We start from the raw sequence: 16,006 nt of genomic DNA on the forward strand, positions 1-16,006 counted from the left end.
TAAAACATTGCTGTATTTGTAAAGCACCTGAGGTCCCTCCGGATAAGTCATTACTGCAAAAGTAAGATGTCATAATTTAGAGTTTAATGTAATGCTCACTGCCAGCAAATGTTATCCATCATGTGGTCCAGTATATAGTCACAGAGGTGCAAATTTTGATCTCTGTAGTTTCAGTGAGAGTAGCTTCAATAGATCTGAGCTGTTTCTATTTGGTTTTAGGTAAGCCCATTATGGAAATAGATACAAGCTGCAAAGCTCATTTCTGGATGTAGTTCTAAACCAGGGGTCAGCAACCTTTCAGAAGTGGTGTGCCGAGTCTTCATTTATTCACTCTAATTTCAGGTTTCACATGCCGGTAATACAATTTAACGTTTTTAGAAGGTCTCTTTCTATAAGTCTATAATATATAACTAAACTATTGTTGTATATAAAGTAAATAAGGTTTTTAAAATGTTTAAGAAGCTTCATTTAAAATTAAATTAAAATGCAGAGCCCCCCGGACCAGTGGCTAGGACCTGGGCAGTGTGAGTGCCACTGAAAATCAGCTCACGTGCCACCTTAGGCACATGTGCCATAGGTTGCCTACCCCTATTCTAAACTTTTCCAAAGTTTGGGGGTATTGGACCTGGGATTTCCACCACCTGACTTGAGTCCACTTATGCCAGTGGCCAGTACAAAAGTTTTTTAATATTGCATTCAGGTTTGGTCCTGCGGACCTTCTGCCACACTGGAGTGCCAGCAGGGCCAAAATCGTGTGAGTGGCATTATGACCCACGTGCATGGGGGATAGCGGTGCTACTCAGGTATGGCCCCACTGGCTCTCTGCAATGAGGGAGGGCCAAAACTGAGTGAGTGGCGTTGTGAGTGGACAGTGCTGCTGCTCTTTGCTGCCGTCACTGGTCCACGCCGTGTGTACTGTGCGTATGGCGGTGGGTGCTGCTGTTACACACAGAGCCTGGCTATTTGGCACATGATAAACGAGGTGTTTCCAACATAGAAGGTGGCATGGGAGAAGCTGCAATAAAAGACAAGAGCCTGATGATACACTAGAAGTTAGGAGATAGCTTTAGGCGGGACAAAAGGAGACAGGAAGAAAGAGGAGGGGGGGAGGGATAGCTCAGTGGTTTGAGCATTGGCCTGCTAAACCCAGGGTTGTGAGTTCAATCCTTGAGGGGGCCACTTGGGGATCTGGGGCAAAATCAGTACTTGGTCCTGCTAGTGAAGGCAGGGGGCTGGACTCAATGACCTTTCAAGGTCCCTTCCAGTTCTAGGAGATGGGATATCTCCATTATTTTTGGGGGGAGGGATAGCTCAGTGGTTTGAGCATTGGCCTGCTAAACCCAGGGTTGTGAGTTCAATCCTTGAGGGGGCCATTTAGGGAACTGGGGTAAAAATCTGTCTGGGGATTGGTCCTGCTTTGAGCAGGGGGTTGGACTAGATGACCTCCTGAGGTCCCTTCCAACCCTGGTATTCTATGATTCTATGATTCTATGAGGAGCAGAGAGGCAAGCAGGAGTGAGTTGAGCATTAATAGTTTGAATCCACCTGACCCCATAAAAAAAAGTTTGACTTCGGGTTGGGTCACTGGCCAATACAAGCGCCAGATGTGTACAGCTGTCTATGTCCAATATGCCATTGCGGAAAAGAGCAGAGCAGAATCAGCCAGAGACTCCAGCTGGTAGAAGCAGAAGTAACCAAAGCAGGGACCTCTGGACAATTCAGAGAATTTTCTACAGTTTTGACAGGATTCTTTCTGCCCTGTGCTCATTGGCTGTTTGCTCCAACCCTCTCTCTCTCCCTCACTCAGCCTCTTCACCTCAGCTTCACTCCACCTGCCCTCTTACGTTTTTCCCCACTCCCTTCCCTCAGCCCTTTTTCTGTCCCTCTTCTTTTTATTCTGCTTGTGTGCTATACCCCTTCTCTCACCCTTTGTCCATCTTGTCTATTTAGATTGTAAGCTCTTCAGGGCAGGGAACTCCTGTGCTTGTACAGTACCTAGCACAATGGGGCCCCATTCCTGGTTGGTCTTTAGGCACTACCATAATAAATAAGATTAATAATACTAAAAAAGCCCCATGCTACTTAATTTACTTCAGGTGGATTGGGAGACAGATCCATGAGAAAGAGAAATCCATACAGACTGGAAGAGCTGTCTTGGGAAGATAAAATGTGGGCAAGCTTGTGTTGTGCCCGAAGGTGTCAAGAACCTGTGGTCCCAGTACTTAGTTTTCTAGCCAAACAGGGCCGGTCTGTTGTATTTGTTTGTGTAACCATATTTTGTATTTGGGTATGTTTGCTGCTGACCTGGAGTTTTGGGTGCGCTCTAGCTGGAAAAATATTTTACAGAGATGGTTTTCTTTTCTAATGGAAGGGAAGATGTAACTGTTCTAAACAGAGGCAGTAGAGCTTGTTGAAGTTTTTTTTCTTTTTTGTCAAAACATTTTATCAACAAAAATGTCTCAGTCCACAGTGAAAATTTTTGTTTTACTTGAAATTTTCCAGGTCTTTTCTTGATTCTGTATCTATTACAGCAGTATGAGGTTTGGCATTGACTTACAGGAAGCAGGAGTGGGGCCTTTGAGGGAGAAGAGGTAGTATTTTCTTACATTTACCCTCTGTTTGTTATCTAGCACCTGTTTTTTTCATTTCAATGTGTCTTATCTCTGCATAGGTGAAGTTTCTGCTCTGTCATCAGACATTCTTCACTGTGGTTCTTCCTAATTTAATGTGCATGGGCATCATGGCAGTTCCCACTGCAGGAGAGATGCACAAGTAATCAAGGAAACGTTGCACCCTGCTGGAATAGAGGAATGAGGGTACCTATGAATGCAGAAATGAAATAGTGAGGCAGCAGATGCTACTCAAATGATTGATGGAACAAATATTGCCGGCAGTGGGGTATTTTGTTGTTGTTTAGTAGAGTAATGAGTTGGGTCTGTACCAGACATCCAAATTCCCCCTCTGTTGGATGATGCATTTTCACTGCTGCCAGAGCACCTGTTCATCATTGCATCAGCAAGTCTAGAATCAGTGCTCCATTGACAGAACTGCCACTCTTGGCAGGGCCAGTAGGCAGCAGGTTCCCCCACTGATCAGCAGCAAACTGACCCAGCCAGTAAGGGCAGTTCCTGTCAGTGAGGCCCTGGTTCTTCACTGCATCAGCAGACCTAGAATGGGTGGTTTGGCAGCAATCTGAGCTATCGAGAGCTTTTAAAGTTCACAAAAAAATGAAGTGTAATGAACACGGAGAAGAGAACAGGAGAGAGAGAGAGCTAAAAGCGACCTAGATGCTTGAATATTTCACTTCCTCACGAATAAACCTGCATGATTTTCCAGGTCCTGGGAAGGATGGGTGGCACCTTGAGTTGCATTCAGATGTAGCCAGAGTTGGCTTATCCTCTAAGTCAAAAGTGTAGGTTTCCTAATTGTCAGCTGTGTAGCCTGAACCTTGTACCAGGTCTGGAAATGAAGCCATGCCATTTGTCCTTTGTACAACTTCACCAGCATCAGTGAGGTTGGGGACTGTAAGACTTTGTCTATAATTCATGAGGTATGACCAAGGCCCTTCAGTTTTGTTATTTACCAATTTTTTTCTCTGAAATATTCCCAGGTTTTGAGAAAGCTAGTATTCAGTTGTTCTCTTTTTAACCTGAATTTTGACTTTTTGGGGAATTTTTTTGCAGAGGAAGTGGAGGGGGCTGCACTGAAGGGCTGGGGTCAGGAGTGAGGCTAAACATTGCCCCCCCATACCTTGCCCATTGCCCTTCGATTTTGGTTTGTACTGACTTTTTTCACCTGTTTTTAAAATTTTAGAATAAACACTGACAGATTCCTGGGAAACTTAAAAAAACAACCAAAAAACAAAGAGACTTAGGGTACGTCTATACCCAGCCGCTAGTTCGGCGGCTGGCAATCAAACTTGTGGGTTCGACTTATCGCGTCTTGTCTGGACGCGATAAGTCGAACCCGGAAGTGCTCGCCGTCGACTGCGGTACTCCAGCTCGGCGAGAGGAGTACCGCGGAGTCGACGGGGGAGCCTGCCTGCCGCGTGTGGCCCGAGGTAAGTTTGAACTAAGGTACTTCGAACTTCAGCTACGTTATTCACGTAGCTGAAGTTGCGTACCTTAGTTCGATTTGGGGGTTTAGTGTAGACCAAGCCTTAGATATGACTGAATGCAATTTACTCTTCCATGACTGTCAGTTCTGAAGTGCTGACAGCAAAAGGCTAGAGATGGGCCAAGGAAAGTGGTGCTGGGATCTGGACCTGGGTCAGATTTGTCAGGGGTCAGGTTCAAGGCTGGATCAAGTTTGGACTCAATGCTTCTGAAATCTTGCAGGGATTCCTGTTACAATCCAGCCTAGTATGGCAGCACTCTAGGCAAGTAGTTCCCAAACTTGTTCCACCGCTTGTGCAGGGAAAGCCCCTGGTGGGCTGGGCCTGTTTGTTTACTTGCCACGTCCGCAGGTTCAGCCGATCGCAGCTCCCAGTGGCCGCGGTTCGCTGCTCCGGGCCAATGGGAGCTGCTGGAAGCGGCAGCCAGTAAGTCCCTCGGCCCACGCCGCTTCCAGCAACTCCCATTGGCCCGGAGCAGCAAACCGCAGCCACTGGGAGCCGCGATTGGCCGAACCTGTGGACGTGGCAGGTAAACAAACTGGCCCGGCCTGCCAGGGGCTTTCCCTGCACAAGCGGCGGAACAAGTTTGAGAACCACTGCTTTAGGCAGATCTGCTGTTTGGGAAGAATTCTCATGAGAATTCAGTCATCTCCAAAGCAGAAACTAGGCCTTTTCTAGTTTGGGATTTGATTTGCAACTGCAGTGAGAGGCTGGTTTGGATATGGGTATTCAAGCTGGTCTCCCCGAATGTGTGCGCGCACGCACACACACACACACAAAGATTTTTGGATTTGAGGTTCTGATTTTTGCACAAACAATAGAACAGGGCTTTACCAAAAGGCTGTTTTTCTGCAGAGTCACTTTTCAGCCTATAACCACGTATTAATGAGGCTTATGGGATTTTAGTTGTGGGAGCAGAGAGCAGTTTCATTTCCCCTCCTATGCCTTCCTCCAGGTATTACCTGCACTAGACAGGATAAATCAGAAGGTTCCCATTTAAAAAACAAACAACAAATTAGATTTAATTTTGTACAAAGTGAAAATCCTTAGCTCAAGGTTCTGGGTTTAACTAGGTATGCAGTTATTTAGTTTTATCACTGAAGTAGGCAGTGTATTAAAAAGCCTTGTTTACATGAGCTTAAACCCTCAGAGCTGTTTCAATTTCACTCAGTCATTCTCACTATAGATTGTATATTCAAGGGAAAATCCTCTCCGCAATACTGGGCATGCCGCACTCTTCTCAGACTGATGTTTATTAACTAATACAAAGTTACAAATGATGTACAAACACAGCTAAACAAAAGAGCCCAGTGTTGAGCCTAAATCAAGGTCCTAAATCATAAGCCGTGGTGTGACAAACTGCACAATGTTTGCCAGTACTTTTAAAATGGGGCTTTCTTGCCAGGCTGAGAATCCATAGAGCCTCGCCAAAGAAAACAGTGGGACGGAGCCAGGGTTCTCCCAAGTCTTGGCATGGAATCCACAATAGTAGCTTTGGCGCAGATCCATAGAATTGAGCACATGCTCCATAAGGTCACTTCAGAACACCATAATTACTTGGTATTTACTTCAGTGGGTTTCACAGACAAAAATAAAAAGGACACCAGTATAATTTAGGGACTAGATTACAGTCCCCGACCTCTACCATCTCTCTACCACAATGAGAGATAACAGCCCTTACCATAGTTACCACATGCTTTAGCGGGAAGCATCTGAGGTTCCCTTTTATCTGACCATGCAGTTTAATAATAACAATAAATGATAATAATGATTAATAACGGGGGGGACTTAGTTGCTCATGGAACTGGGAATGGACTCCAGATCATGGGTTGTAATCTATCCCATGTTAGTAGTGAGTGAGTCATTGCCATCTGATATGATGGCTGTTTGAAGTAAACTGGTGGTCACAGCTCAGTTTGTAAGAAGCACAGCAGTCTCCTCGGAGAGATCAAGGACTGAATGTCCATGGGGACCACAGGAGACCCCCCCGTATCCTAGATCTGAAAAGCTCAGAACTTTGTGGAGGTCTTGGAAACCAAGCTCATGGCCGTATCTCTATAATGGACCAAGCTACAGCCCTTGATACGAACATGCCCAAACTTCTGGTGGTTGGGGCCGGGTTTCAAAATCTTCATCCAGAGTTGCATATCACAGCTTGGGCCCATCATAATGGAGAACATTGTCAGCTATTCCCCATTAGAAAAAATCCCTCCAGAGCAGGGTTGAGGCATGCCCGGAGGGTGGTGCTGAGGTTGCTTGCTCTGCCTCTGCCCAGACTGTGCCTGTTTTGTGCATAAAGAAAGGACTTCAGTCTCCAGGGCTCTCAGCCTGGCACTGCCCACTCATGCCAACATTCACTTTTATTATTTAAATTTTAAGAAAGAAGTCACATCTGATTATTCAGCATTCTTCTTTTACATTTTTATTGCAGTTTGCAAAACATGTCTAAGGCCCAGAGGAAACCTTGAGGCTTGACATTCTTAAAGTTTTAATACTTCATCGGATCATTAGACATCGATGGCCAGCAAGCACATGTGTTTCTGAGGCTCCAACTACAGCTTCTGCTCTGACTCTGGCCTCGTGAAGCAAAAGAGACAAGAAAAATTAATTTGGGTCAGTGCTGATTTGTTTGTTGTTGTCAGCTGCGTTTGGGGTTTGTGTGTTGACAGGAGAAAAGGAGGAAAAGCAGAGTCCTTGAAAAATGGTGTCACATCTTAATTTTCTTGGGTTGGCAATGCACGCATTCCACATACTCTGTAATGTGTAGAACTAATGAAGATAGAAATGCAAAAAACCTATCATCAAATCCAGTACATACCAAGCATAGCATAGCACGCCCATCTGAAATCCCATGTGCTGGACACAAAATCCAAATATTTCTGGATGGTTAGGTTTTAGGCAGAGGTCTATATCCACAGTAAAGCAAAACCAAACAAGTGCTTTCTAATGTGTATTTTGTACCAAAATCTTGCAGTGGACTTTATTAAATGGTTTTTAGAGAGAGGCTCATGTGTAGGGTTACCATACGTCCGGATTTCCCCGGACATGTCCTCCTTTTGTGTGCTAAAAATAGCGTCCGGGGGGAATTTGTAAAGCACTCACAATGTCCGGGATTAGCAGAGAGTGGCTGGGAGGGCTGCAGGGAAGTCCCGGGCTGGACTCAGGAGCAGCTGTAGAGGAGCCGGATCCGCCCTGCATTCTGAGCCAGCAGCTGCCTTGCAGCCCAGTCCGGCAACACTGTGCAGGGCCAGACCGGGTTTTGTTGTGCTGGGGAGCTCAGCCACGTGTCCGGCTCGGCTGCACAGAGCCCAACACTCTGTTCTGAGCAGCAGGGTAAGGAGGTCAGGGGGCAGGAAGGTTCTGGAGGTGGAGGTCAAGAAACGGGGGGGGGCTTTTTGGGGGGAGTGGAGAAAGTTTTGGGCAGTCAGGGTACAGGTAGGGGGTAGGGTCCTGGGGGGCAGTTGGGGGGGGTCTTAGGAGGGGGCAGTTAGGGGACAAGGAGCGGGGGGGGGGTAGGGGGCTGGGAGTTCTGGGGGGGAGCTGTCAGGGGGCAGGAGTGGAGAGAGGGATCGGAGCAGTCAGGGGACAGGGAGCAGAGGGGTTTAGATGGGTTGGGAGTTCTGGGGGGGGCTGTCAGGGGGCAGGAGTGCGGAGAGGGATCGGAGCAGTCAGGGGACAGGGAGCAGAGGGGTTTAGATGGGTTGGGAGTTCTGGGGGGGAGCTGTCAGGGGGCAGGAGTGGGGAGAGGGATCGGAGCAGTCAGGGGACAGGGAGCAGAGGGGTTTAGATGGGTTGGGAGTTCTGGGGGGGGCTGTCAGGGGGCAGGAGTGCGGAGAGGGATTGGAGCAGTCAGGGGACAGGGAGCAGAGGGGTTTAGATGGGTTGGGAGTTCTGGGGGGGGGCTGTCAGTGGGTGGGGAGTGGTTGGATGGGGCATGGGAGTCCCAGGGGTCTGTCTGGGGGTGGGGGCGTGGATAAAGGTTGGGGCAGTCAGGGGACAAGAGGCAGGGAGGCTTAGATAGTCCTGGGGGGCAGTTAGGGGCAGGGGTCCCAGGAGGGGGTAGTCAGGGGACAAGGAACGGGGGGAGGGTTGGGAGGTCAGGGGGGGGCGGGAAGTGGGAGGGGCAGGGGCGGGGCTAGGGCGGGGCTCCTCCCGTCCTCTTTTTTGCTCGCTGAAATATGGTAACCCTACTCATGTGGCTAGATTTGAGGATGTTAAGACCCAGCATGTGAAGCGGACATTTTATTGTGGTGGTAGTGATTCAGGGTCAGTCTGTTTCCCTGTCTTTTACTGCCCCAATAGGCCTTCCATTATGGCCTCTCCAAGTGTGCTTTACACACACAAAATATGGGGCGGGTGGGGAGGGAGTGCCACACAGCCCCACTCTGCCCCCAACTCCACTGTGGCCCTGACCCCAGCCGCAGCTCTGGCCTGACCCCCTTCCCTGACCATGGCTCCGCTCCTGCCCGTGGCTCTGGCCCCAGCCCTGGCTCCAGACGTGGCTCTGGGGTGGGGGCATGGACAGATTCCATTATGGGTAAGGGTGGGGGGAAACAACAGAAAAAGTTTGGGGACCACTGGTCCAAGGAGTCAGTGGATACCGCCCAGAGGAACTGTATCTGGAGGCACGATTGGACAAGATACTGGCCATAATTGCAGAGCATGCCCTCCCCCCCGCCATCCAGCTTCCTCCTCGTGGTGTGATGGAGGGGAATAGGAGCTATGCAGGCTGTAGCCGGTAGTGGTGGACTCCTCTGAGTCTCTAGGAGATTGGTCTGACTAGAGACTTTGTGAGGTTTAAGTTTGAGAGCTGAACCACACCCTTACGAATTGTAATTGTTCCTGTCCTGAAACCATATTAAACAGAACATGCTACGTGTTAGTGTGTATTGGTTTCTCCTTGCCCTGGGCTGCTACAGTGAACTTAGTGCTGCCCCAGCTGGGGGAAATTAAAGTGGGGCACAACAGTGCCACACTGGACTGCAGGGGCGTGTGTAGGGACTGCCTGCCCCTTGCCAGCCTCAATGACCTAGACTCTCTACGAGCATAGAGCAAGACAGTGCTTGCCTGCAGAGAGCTTACAGTCTAAACAGAGAAACAGTTTTGACAACACTTACTACTGCCTAATTATTGTAACTTAGCCAGCATCTTATGTGTCTTGAGAGGAAGGATGGTCTAATCTAGGACTTGGATGACCTGGGTTCAGGTCCCTTCTCTTCCACAGACTTTCTGTGGCCTTGTGCAACTCACTTAGTCTCTCTGGGTGGGGGCTATGAAAGTACTTAGGTGTCTAAGTCCCAGTGTTGGCTCTACTGCAATCCCCAAAACTCCCACTGAACCCTGTAGGTATGTAAACCTCTTGGGGTGTGTTGAAGATAAATGCAATAAAGATTGTGAGGTGCTCAATATTACCTGTAATGGTAGTGGGGGGGGAGACATATAAATAGCTTAGATTCCCGTGTCCTGTCCTTTAGCTTTTACTACTGTTATATTTTTACCCATGCTTGTTTCAGGTTTTTCCCCCAGCGTTCATCCATTCATGCACTGCCTCCTTCCAGTCCTTGCCTGTCTGCTGTTTAGCCCGGTCCTGTATTTTATTGCTGTAGTGATCACCAGCTCCTCTCACGCCCTCTTCTGCAGGGGGGCTTGGAGGGCCTCTCTCACTGACAGCGGTGCCAAACCCCAGTGCCCAAAAAATCGAGTCTGACCCAAAAAGTCATGAGATTTTTTAAAAAAGAGATTAAATGTTTTTAGAGCTGTCTTCTGATTTTTAACTCTTTCTCCTCCTGGCGTGTGTGTGTGTGTGTGTTGCCAATTTATGGTAAAGTGTGTGTGGGTTTTTTGTTTTATTTTTGCCACCATACCCCTACATCAATTAATTCTGTGCTACAGCCCCCATGTGAACTCAGCCCACCTGCCACACAACACTTCTGCCCGTTGCTCCCTCCCCAACCTTACACCCCTGCTCCTCCTGCAGCTGTGGACGTTCTTCACCTGCTACCCCTGGCCCAAAGGGAGGGCAGCTCCACGGGAGATCACAAAATCATGTTCCCATAACTTTGTGAATCTGGCATTGAAGTCAATGGGAGTTTTGCTTTTGTCTTCAGTGGAATCAGGATCAGGCCTAGGACATCATGCCAAGCTAAAAAGAAATGCTCAGCCGTTCAGTTTATCCTCCTCCCACCCAAAGTCCCGTGGGTGACACTTTCCTGGCTCTATAACGAATACCAGGAGAGCACAGAAATGGTTAATCCAGCTTCTCTGGCCATGCTGCTCTCTGCCTATCAGTTTTACATCCCTCCCAAATGTGACAACTGATAGGGAAGCTGGGAAGTTGGTGGGAAACTGACAATAGGATACAGATGATGAAGATAAGGAGTAGCATGAAATTGGCCTATGCTTCCATGTGACTGTAAGGGGAGAAATCAGCAGGTGTTTTCTGGGGGGTGAGTGGTTTGAACCAAACACCAGAAGCCCAATTTCTGTTGCTCAGGATTGTCTTTGCATAAGTCTCTTGTGTAGCCAGCTCTTGGCTCTCGCCTTCAGCTCAGTATGGCTGCTGAATAGATTCAGATATCTGCACATCTGTAAATAATGAACGATAGCAATTACATGTTCTTTCTAAAAGACAAAGCAGTACATTGAACACTGTTGGCACGGGGAGAAAAGCCCAGCAGGATTTAACTTGGGGCTGCTGATTTGAACCCTCTGCTCTTTTAAAGGGGAATTGGCGCGGGAAATAGCAGGCCATTAGCGATAATATTTAATGAATCTGTAAACTCGGGGGTGGTCCCGTTAGACTGGAGAATAGCTAATGTGGTTCCTATTTTCAAGAAAGGGAAAAAAAGTGATCCGGGTAACTACAGGCCTGTTAGTTTAACATCTGTAGTGTGCAAGGTGCTGGAGAAAATTCTGAAAGAGAAACTAGTTGAGGACCTTGAGGTTAATGGCAATTGCGATAAATTGCAACATGGTTTTACGAAGGGCAGATCGTGCCAAACGAATCTGATCTCCTTCTTTGAGAAAGTAACGGACTTATTAGATAAGGGAAATGCGGTGGACCTAATATACCTGGATTTCAGTAAAGCGTTTGATACTGTACCCCATGAGGAATTATTGGTTAAACTGGAAAACATGGGGATCGATATGAAAATCCAGAGGTGGATAAGGAATTGGTTAATGGGGAGAATGCAGCGGGTCATATTAAAGGGTGAACTGTCAGGTTGGAGGGAGGTTACTAGTGGAGTGCCTCAAGGTTCGGTTCTGGGACCCATTTTATTTAATCTATTTATAACTGACCTTGGAACCGATTGCAGGAGTGGGCTGATAAAGTTTGCGGATGATACGAAGGTGGGAGGCGTTGCAAATTCGGAGGAGGATAGGGATATTCTGCAGGGAGACTTGAATGAGCTTGTGAATTGGAGTATCAGAAATAGGATGAAATTTAATTGTGAAAAGTGTAAGGTGATGCACTTGGGGATAACTAACAAGAATTTTAGTTACAAGCTGGGGACGCATTGGTTAGAAGTAACGGAAGAGGAGAAGGACCTAGGGGTCCTTGTAGACCGCAGGATGACTATGAGCCGACAATGTGACGTGGCGGTAAAAAAAGCCAATGCGGTCTTGGGATGCATTAGGCGAGGGATTTCTAGTAGGGATAAGGAGGTCCTGCTTCCGTTGTATAAGGCGCTGGTGAGACCTCATTTGGAGTACTGTGTGCAGTTCTGGTCTCCCATGTTTAAAAAAGATGAACTCAAACTGGAACGGGTGCAGAGAAGGGCGACTAGGATGATCAGAGGAATGGAAAACCTGTCATATGAAAGGAGACTAGAGGAGCTTGGGTTGTTTAGTCTGACAAAGCGAAGGCTGAGGGGGGATATGATTGCTATCTTTAAATATATCAGAGGGATAAATACAAGGGAGGGGGAGGAACTATTCCAGCTTAGTACTAATGTGGACACGAGAACGAATGGATATAAACTGGCCGTGGGGAAGTTCAGGCTTGAAATTAGACGAAGGTTTCTGACCGTCAGAGGGGTGAAATATTGGAACGGCCTTCCGAGGGAAACGGTGGGGGCGACGGACCTGTCTGGTTTTAAGATCAAGTTAGATAAGTTTATGGAGGGAATGGTTTAATGATAAAACATAGTAGCAAAGGAAAACCAAGCAATGGTACGTAAATAGTATAATGGCCAACAGGGGTCAGACTAGAGACTCTTGCCTACATGCTCGGGGTCTTACTGATCGCCATATTTGGGGTCGGGAAGGAATTTTCCTCCAGGGTAAATTGGCTGAGCCTCTGGAGGTTTTTCGCCTTCCTCCGCAGGATGGGGCAGGGATCACTAGCAGGAGGGTCTCTGCCGATTGAAGTCACTAAAACACAGGATTGGGGACTTCAACGGCAGAGTCCAGGGAAGGGTTCTGTGGCCTGCAGCATGCAGGGGGTCAGACCAGATGATCATAATGGTCCCTTCTGACCTTAAAGTCTATGAGTCTATGAGTCTATGAGTTACTGGAGTGTAGTTGCTTAAAATGTGTTGCTTCTAAGCTTTATGGTTCCTTTGAACTGGCCATATCTTATCCTGAACATGGCTCAGGCAAAACTCCCATTAAAGTAAGGACTGATTAATGTTTGGAGGGTTTGCCCTTGTATATTTCCCAGATTATCTTTCAGTAATTCTCGTCACATATGTAGCACCTGTCACCCAGAGACCGCCAGATTGCAAATGGGGAAACCAAGGCACAGAGGCCAATCTTGGCTGAGACCACATGGCAAGTATGGAGTATCAGAATAGAGTCCAGGAATAGAGCCAGGAATAGAGTCCAGCTCTCCTGATTCCTATCTCCATGCTTCAAACACAAGAGATGGCTGCTACTTCAATTCTGGTAAAATTAATACATTTTTAGGTGTGTGATCACTGACTGTTTTTACATTCACCCACCACCTTCATTTGTGGCTTGCAAGGAGCCACAGATGGTGATCTACAGTATAACAGATTTTTAGAGATGAATAGGGTGACCGCATTTCCCAAATCGAAAACAGAACACCGCACGGGGCTGGCCCGAGCCACTTGCCCAATTCCCCCCTGCAGGGCTGGCTTGAACTGCTTGCCCAAGTCTCCCTCCCCACGTGGGGGCAGGAGGAGGGAGGCAGGTCTCGGACAAGAGCAACGATGACTAGATAGGGTGACCATAGTTTCCAAAGGCTGGGCCTGGCATTGCTGCTCACTCAAGTCCTGCCTGCCCTGTGCCCAAGCCCTGCCTCCTCCCACCCCCCCACGCATGCAGCTGGCATCACCACTCCCTCTCCCCCATGTTCCTCCACACCCCAAAAATTGTCATTTGTCCCTTTTGCTCTTGCCAACTGATCAAGTTGGCAGGAACAAATGGGACCAATGCCCACTTTTGCCCAAAAAATCAGGATGTCTGGGACAAGGCTTAAAAAAGGGACTGCCCCAGTCAAAAGGGGATATATGGTCACCCTAGAGATGAAGCCTGACTTACTTCTTGCACATTTTGCATCCCTGAAGCTTGCCCATCCCAGGCCTTGTTTGTATCATGCATTTAAACCCTATTGCCATGGGCAAAACTGTTTTGGTGCAATGAGGTCATACACAGAACCATGCCAAAGCTTAATGAGCAATCAGAAAGGTGAAGGAACATTCAAAGTGTTATTTGTCCCTACCGCTGCTGCTCGTGTCCTTTAACCCTTTATGTACCCCACCATCTTATGCAAGTTTTGTTTTTTGCGTTCACTAGAGCATGTAATTGTCCCCTCAATGACTTGAACTACTTGGAACTACTTGGAATGTTCAAAGAGCATTAGGGGCGGGGGGTGGGTGAGGAGAAACCAAGCAGATAAGTGACCTATTTAGACAAGGTTCACACTGATTTCACTTTCTGTTTGGCTTGTGTAACCAGTTCATATGTGGGCATTTCTTAGTTCTGCGCCAATCTCTAGAAATGGTCAGGAAGACATAATCTTACTGTGGTTTGTTGGTCATAAATTCTTGCATTATCTTCCTGGGCACAGAGGTTTCCCCAATCAGAGTTAGAGCTCCAGGTAGAAGAAAATGATATGAGGTGAAAATCAGTTGCTTTTATGTTCCCAGCCTGAAGTTATCGAGAGAGAGACTCCCAGTCCCTGGCTCTAACCTTGAGAACTCGGAATGAGAAGCTCAGGAGACTGTGTACCTGGGGGGAGTTGTGCTGGAAGCCTCTATAGGGCTAGCTTGGACACATTTGGCCCCAGAATCAGAATATCACTGAAATAATCAAATGCAGCTGTGGTTATAGTTATTCTTGAGGCAACCTTTGTTAGGGATCTCTAAAGCAGACGTAATTTGCACCTGCAAAAAGTGCATTCCCATTAGGGGTGATCCAAACTATATGAAAGTCAACAGGAATCTTTCCATTGATTTCAGTGGGATTTAGATCAGGTGTATGGGGATTGGGATAGAGTGATGCATTCTGTTTTTGTCCTCCCTCCCCCATTTTCCAAAAATCCCATTAAGAGAAGACAATGGAAACTTCATTTTGAGTTGGTTCAGTTGCACTAAGCAAGAGCTCAGTATTATCATTATTGAGTATCACAGGGCTCTCGACACAGGCTGGAGGTCGGATTGCTGCAAAACCAAAATGGGGAGAGGGTTTGGTGAGATTTCTCAGTAGTTAGAGCTATTTACATTGCTTGTTAAACACTGGGCCAGATTCATCCAAGAGAGAAATGGAAAGAGCTTTGAAAGTGTTAACAATTTTGTCTTCAACTGCTTTAGGATTTTAATTATGACAGTAGAATTAATCAGGGCTGATTTTCTATTTATAGAAGCAGCTAACAAATCCTATCGCGCTCTAGGAATCCGGATTCATCTAGTGAGTAGTTTAATACAATACTGGGAGTTGAGAATACAGAGTATGATTCCATGTGGACAAAACATTGCGTATATATCATGGAAAGGGTTATGCATCCCTAACTATATAGGCAGCACTGATAGCAAAACCTAATGTATGAAAAGATGGCCAATGTGCAAAACACAGCAAGTGTCCCTTTTTAATTTTTGCTAAATCAGTCTTGCTTTTGATGTACGGTTTGCATATCGTTAGCCCAAAATGCTGGGTGATTCCAGACCGAAGATTTTGTCTTTATTTTGAATTTTTTACATTTTGGGTTAAAGCTGACTTCCCAGGACACTTGGCTGTGTACTTTCCAGCTGAAGAGAGCTGGGTAATAAGACTGCAAAGGGAACATGTTGTGCTCTGAAAGAACTATTATCCCTGCTCTCATTGCAATCACAGAGCTAGGCTTCTGCATGCTGCTTCACAGCTTCCAAAACCATAATTACTGGCTGCTGCCTACACTATGAACCTCTTTATTAAGTCTTCAGAGTCATTAAGAATTTGTAGGGGATTTATGGGAGCTCAGTTCAGAATTGCCTGTTTATTTACATAGCCAAGGTATGGCCAAAATGTAGCCCGCAGAATTCTGCAGCGACGCCCACTCTTGCCCACGTTCAGGATGCAGGTGAGACTGAGTGGAAACAGCTTTCAGCATGCAATGTGACATCTTGCGCTGAGCTCTCTGGAGTATTGCACTAGTTTCTGTGTGCCATGCCTCTGATCTGAATCAAAGACGAGGGGATAATTTGGGAAAATTAAGTGTGGCTCTGGGCTCCTGGTGGAGTCAGGGCAGGCAGGTGCTGGGCAAAATCTGAGGTTCCCTGATGGAGACAGCAGGTTAGATCAGGCAGATCCTGGAAGCTTGAGTCATTACTCAGGGAGAACTTTCAGTGACTTCAGTGGGAGAATGGACTGAAATCAGACTGGGTCAGGGCTTTTGGAACTGGTCTCGTGTGTTAATGAAATATTTTTTCCTAGTAACTTGGCTGTGGGAGC

General features: G+C 47.1%; 1 long non-coding RNA gene across 1 annotated transcript in view; it reads left to right on the plus strand.

Annotated features, from left to right (window-relative positions):
- The window catches only part of LOC135973175 (uncharacterized), a 114,425-nt gene that overhangs the window by 75,291 nt on the left and 23,128 nt on the right, over window positions 1–16,006 (plus strand). The window lies entirely within an intron of this gene.

This window comes from Chrysemys picta, chromosome 8 (assembly GCF_011386835.1).
Source record: "Chrysemys picta bellii isolate R12L10 chromosome 8, ASM1138683v2, whole genome shotgun sequence".
Taxonomy (NCBI): domain Eukaryota; kingdom Metazoa; phylum Chordata; order Testudines; family Emydidae; genus Chrysemys; species Chrysemys picta.